Source organism: Halyomorpha halys, unplaced genomic scaffold, assembly GCF_000696795.3.
Source record: "Halyomorpha halys isolate HHAL.00 unplaced genomic scaffold, Hhal_1.1 Scaffold1983.1, whole genome shotgun sequence".
NCBI lineage: Eukaryota > Metazoa > Arthropoda > Insecta > Hemiptera > Pentatomidae > Halyomorpha > Halyomorpha halys.
The window spans coordinates 82523-95402 of NW_027106214.1; the positions used below are offsets into that span (position 1 = coordinate 82523).

A 12880-nucleotide genomic window follows, 5' to 3' on the forward strand; every position below is an offset into this window, starting at 1 on the left:
TATTAAGATTATTGTTTACCTTATTGTTTTAGTCGAAAGATATTAAAAGGCACACGTATTATGAAAGTACCTCAGAATGTACTTTTAAACAACCTAATTTTTAAATACTTTCCTGACACTGATTAGACTACGAATTGGACTTATACTGACTACCGCAAGAATACTTACTGTCAGCAACATATAGACCGTGTAACGTACCACTAACTGTTTAACGAATCCTGACAGACTGCAGAAATTTGATGGGCGCCAGATTACAATACCATTTAGCAACTTTACAAAATTATAATAACCCTCACATCCCGGAATTACTTAATTACCTTAAGAAAACAAATGTGTACGAATAGATAGAGAGAAATGTTTTATTCATTCATGCTGCTCAAACACATCGGGTTGCTACATTACACAGCATACTAATCAATCCATGATCGGATATATATAAATTACATATTTTTACATGATATAAATACATATATTTCAATTTTTTCTTGTCCCTTCCATTTCACAATTTTTGTTTCATTTTATCAACAAATTTACTCTCCCGAATTCCCCCTCTCAGATCCTCCCAGTGACCCGCTAAAATTCACCATTTGACAGCGATGTGAAATCAAACCAGAGAAATACTAGTCACAGCAGTAGATCAGTTTACAGTAAAACAAACAAATAATTTTACCAAAACAAAACTAATACATAGATTTAAAGGAAAACATAATACAAAATTGGTTAAAAAAAAAATACTTGATTGGATACATAAGTAAAAAAATAAATAAAAATAATAATAATAAAATAATTTAATGAATAAAATAACTAATTTGATTTACTATATTACTATATATACATCTTTATCACATCAATTTATGTCACTTACTGTTCTCGAATAATTCTTTTTCAATTTTATTTTATTTATATATATATTTTTAATAATAACTATTGGCTACGAAATCAGCTTATTTATAGGTTATTCAGTTATTCTTGTATAGGTATTATTATACCTAATATATATAATATTATTATATTAGTTATGGTCCCGAGAGGTTAGTGAGTATGCATAGGCTAACATCACCATCGCTGTGGATTGCCTTATATTATATTTAAAAAGAAACTTTCCAAGGGTAACCTCTTATCTCTAGTCAGGAGTAGTGGATGTGGGTCGCTTGGCCCATGGTTCAGTTTCTGTCTTTGCCGACCCCAGACTGTGAGTTGGGAAGCACATGTACTTATGTCAAAATAATAAAAGGGTAATATACACGTTTGTCACTTGCTGCAAATCCGAGACTTGTACAAATGTTTGGTAAATAAAGGAAGCAACAAATGTCTGTATCCAATTTTGTTGGTTATTACATTCGATTAAAGATAGGCGAGCTGAAAGGAAACGGAAACATCAGCAGTGTAGATCATAGATGATAGCAATCCGTATAAATAGTACTTCATAACCTATAAATTCAACCTTCGTTCTAGAATTAGATAAGAAACTTTCTAATTTAATTACTTAGACATATAAAAAGGGAATTCATGATATTTTAAAGCGTGTTAAATGGAAAAACTTATGTTAAATGGAGAATATTTCATTTTTTTACCATATTAAACCGATATAACATATAACATGGCTGAGAGTCTGTTAAATGGAAAGTGCAATAGAGCAGCTGAGCTCGTCATCGTTTTGTTTGTTGTGTTAGGAAACTTGCTCGTAGTTTATGTTTTGATTGTGTTAGTATTGTTTTGGATGTTTTTAAAACTAACAAAGCAATGTCTGACAATAATAATAATGTAATGACAGTTATCAATTAGCACATCTTGATTCTCTTCCTCACAAGTCAGAAGATCAACAAGGCACTCAGTAGCCAAACTTTCACACAACTATTACTTTTCACTTACTTTAGGCATGTTGTAATAAATTACTTAAATGAAAACTTAGAAGTAAACAATAATATGAAGTTTTAAAACAAGTTCCTCAGAAAATCCGCAAGGAGCTATTATGCATTTACCATTTAACATGACTTTAAATAAGGATGCTCACAATTCTATACTTATAATATTTAGTATGGTGAAACATTTTATATTTAACACAAAATCATGAATACCCTTAATGCCTTCATAAATGCATATTTGTGCTATGTTAAATCAAAAAATAAACTGCTAAAGTTAATTAACAAGATTTAAAACAATCTATTTACACCGAGTCGATAGAATTTTAAAATATGAAGTTTTAAAGCGTTAATTATTGAATCTGAAGGTGAGATGAATTCTTTAATTAACTAAAACACGAAGAGCACTAATATTCATCAGTTGGCAGTTCTAAAACAATGCAAAATGAACACAAACATGTGGATGCGTCGCAAGCGTCCTTTGATTTGTGCCCGAAAACCGAAACCCGACGGATCAGCCGTAAATTCAGGCCATCTTGTAATAGCCAATCTAAATAAACTTGCGCATGCGTTAATTTAACATCGTTTGGCAAACTTGAAGAGGTACCTTTACACTGTCATATTACTCGTCAAACTTTTATTATAAAATATAATTTTCAAGAAACTTTGTTACGTTTTTTTGTCAATATTAGATTTATTAATTTTTTAAATTAAAAATTTGATAAATACCTTTGAAACGGTCATATATTAATTGAAAGATTGTCTCGAGTGTTTTCCTATGAGTTTTCTTACCTGAGGCACACATACAAATATGTTAGTTGTTGGCTTTTTATTCATTTTGAAATATAAACGTGATAGCCAAAAGTAAATTGATTCATATATATTGGACTGTTATGAATACAAACTATGATCTCAAAATAAAGTTTTTAAGGGAAAAACAAACCAAACTATTCCTAAGATGGTAATCAATTAGTTATACCCTCGTTGCAACTTCTACTGCACACTTGAGTCAACACGCGACATAGTATCATGCAATGAAAATGCAAACAAGTTGAAAAATTCCTGTTATAGTATAGTTGAAAAATATGAAATTAAATTTTGAGTATTTTAAATAACTATAGTATCGGAGAAACTTAGAATTATTTTATGTAATATTTTCGTAACTGTGTCAGGTAGGATGGAAATAAATTAATAGGTTATCAGGATAAATTTGGAAAAAATAAAAAAAAAATTAAATTTTGATAAGCTGAATGTGGCGGCAAAAACCAATATTATTTTAATAATTACTTTTTAGAAATAAAGCCAATAAATAAATACTTTTTTTTTAATTGTTAAAGAACACAAAGTAAATTTTTATTTCTATATTTTGGAATTGAATGACTATACTAATAAAATAAACGAAAATAATAATAATGAAAATGATAACAATTATGTCAGCATGCGAAAGGTAAATGAAACTCAGAAACAAGAACGTGGCTTTCTATTTTATTGCATTTGGTTTTTGGAGCCCTCTGCAGCTGTTCGCATCTGAAAACAAGAAAAATATACAAATAGAAATAAAAAAAAAATAATAAAAAAAAAAAAATAATCAATAAAAAGAAAAAATAATAATGCAAATGAAAAATTGCAAAAATATAAGTTAATAAAAAAAAAGTTTTGAAAACAAATTAATAATACAAATTAAAATAAACATACTAAATAATAAAACAAAATAAAAAAGGGAAGGTGAGGGTATAAAAAATGTAGGTGTCTTTGTATTTATTTCCAACCTAACTATAAAACAGATTATGAGTATGTGATATGGGCGAAAATATTTGTTTTATGTTAATTTGTGAAGAAGTAGATATTTGTCCATAGGAGGCGAACATGGTAATGGCGTATTCAATTGTTCAAGAGTGTGGGTATTGTTCATCGAATCGATCCCGGATTATCGAGACGAACTTAGATCAAATATTTATGTATCCTAAATATATATCCTGACATTTGTGGGTTTAGTACAAGAGAGCCCGGTAGAAAAAAATTCAGTTATTTTTCCGTATTTACTTGATGTATATATATATATATAGTTGTAAATAACAATAAATAAATTAATAAAAAAAAAAAAAAGTTATTTTTCCGCAAATTCATATTATTTTAACGAAAACTACGCATAACTACCACTCGAGATTGATGAGTCTGCCAAGTAAAGTTAGAGTTTACAAAAAAGCGACTGTTTCAAAACGTAAAAAAAAAAAAAAAAATTCGGAGCTCTATATCTTTAAAACAGAACAGAATAAATTTGTCAATTAAAAGCAATACAATTGTTAAATAAAAAATATATATATATATTTGTATTTAGTTCATAGACAAGTATCGATTGTAAAAGGAAATATTAGGAGAAAAAAATTATTGTCATATCATGTGAATATATATATTGTATATACGTCCGATCATGGATTGATTGGAAGGCTGTGTATTGCAGTATTGCCATGTAATTGGGCAGCATGGCTAAATAAACCATTTCTGTCTTCACGGCTCTGATATATTTTGTTAAACTGTTTAGTAGAAGAACCCAAGAGGAGAAAAAAGGCAGTTATTTCACCCCAATTGTTGATTATTTTAATAAAACCATGTATAATTCCCAGTCAAAATTGATGAGCCTGCCAAGTAATTTTTCATTCGGAGCTCTATATCCTTAAAACTACCTACAACACTAGAAACCCTAATATAACATAATTTATAGTAGAGTCTATCTGCTAAAATATGAGCCCTAATAGAGCTATTTACGTCCAATAGTTAAATTTTTTAAATCCTCAAATAATTACAACAAAAATTAATGAACCAATTTCAGTAACTTCTATGGGGTTCTAGATGGTAAATATATTTACAGATGGGAAATTGATTATTCTGTATTCAAATAAGAAGAAAAGTAATTTTGACCTGAAAGTGCTGCAATCTCTTGAAAAAAACTTATAAAATTAGGTATATTTAGCCTTAACACTAGCAAGAACAGCAGACAACCTAAGAAAACATCATTTAAAGTAAAGTAAATATTCTAAAATATGAGCCCTAATAGAGCTATTTACGTTCAATAGTTTCCGAGATATAGCTTTTTAAATAAGCAACATTTCATGAAAAATCAGTATTTAGTGAATTTATTTTGAGAAATCTATATCTCAAAAACCATTCGACGTACAGATGTCTATTAGCACTTAAATTAAAGCCCCTCGATATTTTCACGATATTTTTCAAAATAAACCCACCAGAAGTTGATTTCTAGTTGTTTGTACAAATTTTTAAGTGATGAAAAACTTATATCTTAGAAACCTTATGGCGTACAGATGTCTGGCAGCAATAAAATTAAAGATAGTGTAATGTACTATAAAGTATCTTGTAAAGTTTATCTTCGCAGGAGTAGTATTTCATATTTGCATAAGAAATTTTGTCCTAACAACTAGAAATAAATTGATTTTATCAGACATCTGTACGTCAAAAAGTTTCTAAGATAGGTTTTCATCACTTAAAAATTTTGTACAACTAGAGATCAACTTTTGGTGAGTTTATTTTGGAAAATATCGTGAAAACTACTTCTCCTACGAAGATAAACCCCATAAACTACTTTATATTACATTAAACTAACTTTAATTTGAAAGCTCGTAGACTTTAATTTTGAGCTTCATATTGTGAATACTAGAAAACTTAATATAATATCATTTTAAGTAGAGGAAATTTAGAGTATTAAACCGTAACAGAGCTTCTCACATTCGATAGTTCCCAAGATACACTTTTTTAGAAAGCAACATTTCTTGAAATAATCAATAGTTGTTGAATTTATTGTGGGAAATCTATAAGTCTGGAATTATGAGATGTACAGATGTCTATTAGCACTCAAATTAAAGCTGGTTTAATCTGCTATAAAGTAGCTTATGAAGTCTATTTTTGTAGTAGTATTTTTCATATTTGCTAAATTAAATTGATTTTTAGTTGTTCAGACAAAATTTTATAAACAAAATTCATATTCATATGCATATGTCATAAAAACTACTATCTCTACGAAGATAAGACATCTGTATGTCCAATGGTTCATGAGATATAGTTTTACATAAATCCAAAATTTTGTCTATACAACTAGAAATCAACATTTTGTGAATTTATTTTGGCAAATATCACAAAAACTACTACTCCTATGAAAATAAACGTCATAATCTACTTTAGAGCATATTAAGCTAGTTTTGATTTAAGTAGACATCTGTATGTCTCATGGTTCCAGAGAAGAAGATTTCGCACAATAAATTCATTAATTATTGATTTTTCAGTAAATATTTCCAGAAATGTTGATTTTTAAAAAACTTTATCAAATTATAAAACATGAACAGATCTACTAGGATTCATATTTTAGCAAATTTTCTCTACATTAAATGATGGTCCCTGATACATACATTTACTAAAATAAATTCACTAGCTTCTTATTTTTTAGTACATATTTATTCCCTTTACAATAATAATAAGATTTAATTTTACAACATATATTGGCCAAAAAACAGTGCGGCAACACTTCATTATAACGTATATTAAAATTGCATTTAAATAATTTTAGATACAGAGAAACATAATTAAAAAAACAAAACAAAAAGGTAGTAACATCAATACTAATGTTAACTAGTAAACGGCTCCATTAGGACTAATATTTTAATAAATTTATTCTACTTTACAAGAGAATATTTAGGTCCTCTAGTGTTGCTGGTAATTTTTAAGATATAGAGCCCCGAATGAAAAATTAATTTTATTTAACGTTTTGAAAAAGTTTAAATTTTAAAATTTAACTATACTTGGTTAGTTAGTTTATTAAAGTAATAAAAAATTAAGGTGAAATAAAGGCTTTTTTACTAACTTGGTTAATGTCCAGTCAGACATAAGAAACTGGAGTGGAGGGTAGATGACCCTTGTTTTAAATAACATTAAACATAGAAGTTGTCAATTAAAAAAATCTACCATGTAAAAGCCTCAGAAGGAGAACAATAGTTGGCAATTATTTCGCCTACTGACGAGTATCCAACCCTTGTAATCATATTGTTCCGCTCACGAGCCAAAGCAAACACCTCCGAGCTCTCAGTTCACGAAAATAAAACGGCGAAAATAACAATTGAGGAATCAGAGCGTGTTTTATGGGGGCACGCTTCCGTCATATTTCAAACTGCAAACGAGCTAAGATAGAAAAAAAAAAAAAAAAAAAAAAAAAATATATAATAACATATTTATTCTTGTTCCTGGCCTCGAGCCTTTTTGGCATTGGGAGGAAGAGATCGAACACCTCGCTTAAGGAATGTCTCTCTCAGATATGTTCGCAGCTTTTGAAGTAAATGAAACGGAAAATTAATAGTTATTCTGGGACAAATCGTTTAAAGACAATATAAAAACTATTTAGAAATATAAAAAAGGGGATCACACTTGCTATATTGTACTACAAATACTCCAATAAAAAAACAAACAAAGAAATATAAAATTAAAATAATAATTTTATTCTTTAATGAAAGAGTAACCATCGCAGTAAGGCCAGTAGTAGAAACATGGCCCTTAACAAGAAAAGCTGGACAGATGCTCAACTCCTAGGAGGGAAAGGTATTGAGAAGGATTTTGGAAGGAGTCTCAGAGAATGGAGTTTGGAGAAGAAGAAGGAATGATGAGCTGATAGAACTGTTCGGGGAACCCAGCATCGTGGCTGTAATCAAAAGAGCAAGACTAAAATCGTTAGGACACGTTGAGGGAATGCCCGATAAAAGGATACCCAAAAAGATGGTTTGTGGCAAGCCAGATGGAAAACGAAAAAGAGATCAAACGGCTGGACGATGTAGAGAAGGATTTGAATGTTGAAAGAGGGAAGGAGAAAGCAAGGGATGGTGTAGATTGGTTGGCTGTGGTGGAGGAGACCTGGGTTCTTGTTATGAATCTTGTTAATTAACTTTAGCAGTTTATTTTTTATTTAACATAGGACAAATATTTATTTATGAAGGCATTTTTTCTAGATAATTACATTTAAAAGTTCATCATCGTCGTAATAATGTTATCCCCTTTATTACTTGCGCAGTGTGGGATTACAATTTGCAGAGTCTGGACCATCTCCCTTTTCCTACTCGAGTCCATACCCTGCCTCCTTAACATTCTCCTCCCAGGAAATGCGCAGTTTTCCTCTTGGCCTTCTTCGCGACATACACACGCGACTTACACGCGAGTCTTATACGCATTCTTGGCAGTTCTTTCCTTCGTTCATCCGAAGGAGGTGTCCGAACCACCTTAGCTTGTACCCTCTAGGATGCTCTCAGCCAGTTTGAATCCGAGGTTAGTCTGTATGGTACTATTCCGTACTCTATCTCGTCGTGCCCTTCCTTTCACCTTACAAAGGTACCGCATCTCCATGGATTGCATCCGGCTCTTGTGTTTCTAGGTGAGGGTCCACGATTGGGAAGAGTAGGAAAGAATAAAGAGGAACGTCGATTTGCAGAGCATTATTTTAATTTTTCTCGTCACCTCTCTTTTTCCCAGGAAACCTCTTCGAGGCAAAATAAATATTCTTCCAGCAGCATTGATTCTTTCAGAAGCTTCCTCACCAATGTAGCCGCTTTCGTTGAGATGAGTACCTAAATATCTAAAATTCTGGACCTGATCTAGTCTTTCTCCGTTCCCTCTGATCACCCTCATTATTCTCCAGGATTTCTTTCCAATCCTCGTACATTTGGTCTTTTCTGGTTTAATTTTCATGTTTATCGTGCCATTGCCTCTTGAAGGCATGTATTGGTGACCTCGGTCGTTGGAAGCCAGCAGGACCAGGCCATCCACGAAAGCTAACACATAAAATCTTATGGGTTGTAAGTTCCTGTGTCGTAACTGAAGCTTTAAAATTAAAAAGTTTCTGATATAAATTCTAGAACGAAGGTTGAATTTATAGGTTATGTTAGGTTACTATTTATATGGATTTTTGTCATCTGCAACCTACATTGCTGATATTTACGTTTTATTTCATTCCACCTTTCTATGTTTAGTTTTTATTATTTATATTATATTATTATTTTATATTTATTTAGTTGTAATAACGGAAAAAAGTGGATATCGACACGTTTGTTACTTCCTTTATTTACCAAGCATTTGTACAAGCCTTGGATTTGTGGCAAGTGGCAAATGTGTAGATCCGGCATAAGACAGGTGCAATAATCAGCTTAATATTTCGGTAGCCAAGGTAACCTTTAATGGAAAGATGTAAAGAAAAAATTCAGGTGTAGGAATGAAACTTAAGCCGATCCATTATTTCAGGTCTAGCTCCTGAATTATTTAAAAACCCGACATTACTTAAAAGAGGCGGCAAGAAATAGGTAGGTACCTAGAGGAGGAGATACGGAATAGTGAAACTTCGAAGGCGAGAGGAAAAGGATAAAACCAGTTGCTGGATACACAAAGAGCTCTCGAAGCGCTCAAGTGCTTCGAGGTGTATTTGCCTAATACTCCTAGCTCGGTATTTCAGAGTATTTTCTGAATACATTCTATCCTCCTCGCGAACAATGTATTTTCCCGAATCCCGAATGCTTCAGGTATAGAAGCATAAATAAGGTTCCTAATTCTATTATCATCTTATATAATTCTAATATATAATATATAATTCTATTATCATCCGTATTTATTAATCACTAATCAAAACATTAACTAAATAATATTGAATTGTAAGAAGATGGTCTGGCTGGAGATAAAGAAAAGTGCAAAAAATATAAGAAAAACTATTTATTAATAAGCAACCTTTCACCCAACTTTGCAGGGCTAAATGACAATACAAGATATTAACACAGTAAAGTTGAATAAAACTATAAGTATATACATAAAAAATTATATTTAAAAATATATACAAAAAAGGAACGCTTCAATTTATTATAATTTAATTGAGAGTAGGAAGATTGTCAGATTGACAGTCAAAAAATAGTAAACTATTTATCAAAAATCAAGGCTTGACCCCACTTTGCAGGGCTAAATGATAATACAAGATATGAACATAGCAAAGTAGGATAAAACTATAAGTATATACATAAAAAATTGTATTTAAGATATATATTAAAAAATGGTACGATTTAATTTATTAGAAATTAATTGATTCCCTGATATTTTTATTTACGGTTTCAATATTCTCATAGTAATATACTATGCATTTTCAGCAATACTACTTATGTACGCATGTTATCCTTTATTTTCTTATGTTTCTTGTTATTCTGTACTTCCATTTAATTATTATGGTTATCTTGTTTTATTTGGCCCTGATGAAGGTCTGAAATACTGGCCGAAACGTTGGTACTAATAAATAAGTCTTTAGTTGTTTGTGCTCTTCACTCACCGCACCCCAACCGTCTTCTCACTAATATATATCCACTGTCAACTATTAACTCATATTTATAATTTGTAATATCTTTATTGGCCAATTGTCTTTATTGGTTCATATCTTTAATGGCCACAACCCGGACTATCTTCCTACAGCCTACTTCATCCGGTCAACTACCTTCTACAATTTTTAAGTTATAATTCTCAACTGATAAGAATAAATGATTTAAGGCTATATTCTTGATTTTTCAGGTACCTAAAAATATAGTTCAAAATATTCTGTATAAAAACTGTCTAATACAATTTTAGCCAGGATATTATCATAATATCATATGGTAATCTCGAATCTAAACTTAAACCTCTTAAGAATTGCCCAGAACGATTTATTTTCGGGATAGGCACATAACCCAGTATTACGCCGAGCTGAAGTGGCACTATCCATCCTTCCGATCCCAGTATTTCCTAGCTTCCTTTTTATTCCAAGCAATCAGTACTCAACGCCCCTCCTATATCCGAGAAAACCTGTAATTCAAATTCTCTGTCCAATCCCGTACAACCAGGTCCAGTTTATCAGACATCTAACCACCACCTCACCGAACTGCTGCGTTTGATAAATCGTTTTTTACCCGAGCTGCATACCTCTGGAACTCCATTCCCTCTAGCATACGTCATGTACCAACCCATGCCTCGTTTAAAACCCTTCTATTTAACTACCCTTTGGTTCACCAATCAGAACCCATTATTATAATAGTACACATATTTTGTAATTAACTTTTTGTTTTATTTGTATTTGGTGAGTTAGTTTTTTAATTAATCTATTTTTTTTCTCTCTGTATATAAGTTATAATTAAGTGTGGCCACACTGTTTTATGACCAATTAATGTTATTATAAAATTAAAATTGCCTTTGTACTTGTTCAAAAGGGACCAGGTCCCAGAATAATAAACTATATTTCATTTTTTTCAATATACTATTTTGTAAACAAATTACATAAATTTAATTTTGAATTTTTTTTTTTTTTTCTGAGTCTGACTATACATACCTCAGAGCATCGATATTTTTCAGACTTAATTCCTTAATACTTCAATTCATAATACTATCCAAATTATATTTACCTTTTAAGATAAACAGTTTGAATTTTAGTAACTTAATTCTTTACCCAAAGTTTATAATACTAAGTTCTTTTGCATACCTTGAACCGCGGAGGAGGAAAAACCTGAGGTCATTCACAGGAGACGAATTTAGCTTACTCAAATATAACCCGTTAACCGGACACCTTCCGCCTGCAGGGGGAACCTGACAACTTCATTGTGTTTATCCAGCGCCATCTAGCTACATCCGTATATTTAACGGGAGTTTACTCTAGAGCTAAATGGGAGAGGGATTAAGTTCAGAATTATTTGTGTAATTAGCGTAAACCAAACAAATAGTCGCTCATCGTTGCCAAAACTGAGTAACCAAAAGATATTTTGGTAACAATAATTAACTCATATATAAATTGATCCCAATAGACTCATATTAACAGTTCGGCAAAGAAAATTACATTATAAATCAAGCTGTATTGTTAACACCATCTTTAATATTAAATAGTTGTTAATAGGCGAAGTTTTTTTTTCATTTAATTACATTTTTATTTTGTATTTTCGTTAGAAGTATGTTTTGATTTTAATAATAATAAGGACTATGGATAATTATTGCTGGAATAAGGGCCAGTAAGGATTATTTTTCCTAGCAGCGATAAAACTTTCTACGGATTAATATCGGTTGCCCAGGCCCAGTCGCCTTTGGGTAATTGGTCAGATATCTTCAACAGACCTTTTCTGCGTAAATTGTTATTAGAGCGCCGTTTAGACGCGGGCCCACCAACGTTTGAACATTTGGACTTGACATTTTCTCTGACCTTTCGGAGTGGATAATACTCTCTTCAGGACCCATTTTGTCTCTGACCCTTCGGAGTTCGTCCAGAAATATTTTATTTTATATTTATTAATTTTGTTTATTCTTTTATTTCATTTATTTTATGCTTTCCATTGTTAGCCTAGCAAAATAAATATTTATAACCTGATCTAGCTTGTTTTGTTTTTGTTCTTTTTAAACTTCCCTTCAGAAAGACATCGTCAATTTGAGGTGGAGGTGGCTTTAACATGCATAAGGAAACAGTAAATTATTATTAACACAAAGTAAATCATCTTAAAATAGGCCGTAAATGTTTTTGAGAATGCTTATTTCAGAGTTTTTTTAGAGTAATAAAAACAAATCAGACTAGCCTCATTTATTAGAAGGTTTAGGTTTTTTTTTTTAATATATTTTATTTTAATTTTATTTATTTATGTTTACAACTGTATTAAAAACTTATATACGAAAATTTGATGTGAGTTATATTACAATGACCCGATACAGTTTTGTGGAGAATCAACCCATTGATAGAACTCCAATTACATTTCTAGAGTAGAAAACTAACCACCCAACACCCAAACCCACTCGTTTCTAACCTTGCTTCCTCTTCCATTCCTGGCAATCCTCTGAGGCGCCTGAAAAGAAGATCGTCTCGTGACCTTATATTGTAAACTGTTTTTAGAGTTCTACAACTGGGTAGTTTCTCTACATCCTGTATCATATCATTATGTCATTATGATCAAATTTACTGGTTGTATTTTTTTATACAGTTGTAAATATTAATAAATAAA

General features: G+C 31.0%; 1 long non-coding RNA gene across 1 annotated transcript in view; it reads right to left on the minus strand.

Moving 5' to 3' along the window:
• Nucleotides 1–3208: 3208 nt before the first annotated feature.
• The window catches only part of LOC136795088 (uncharacterized), a 15422-nt gene continuing 5750 nt past the window's right edge, over nucleotides 3209–12880 (minus strand). Inside the window, exon 2 of the long non-coding RNA XR_010842636.1 lies at nucleotides 3209–3389. This is a non-coding gene — a long non-coding RNA (uncharacterized lncRNA). The remainder of the gene's footprint in view (nucleotides 3390–12880) is intronic.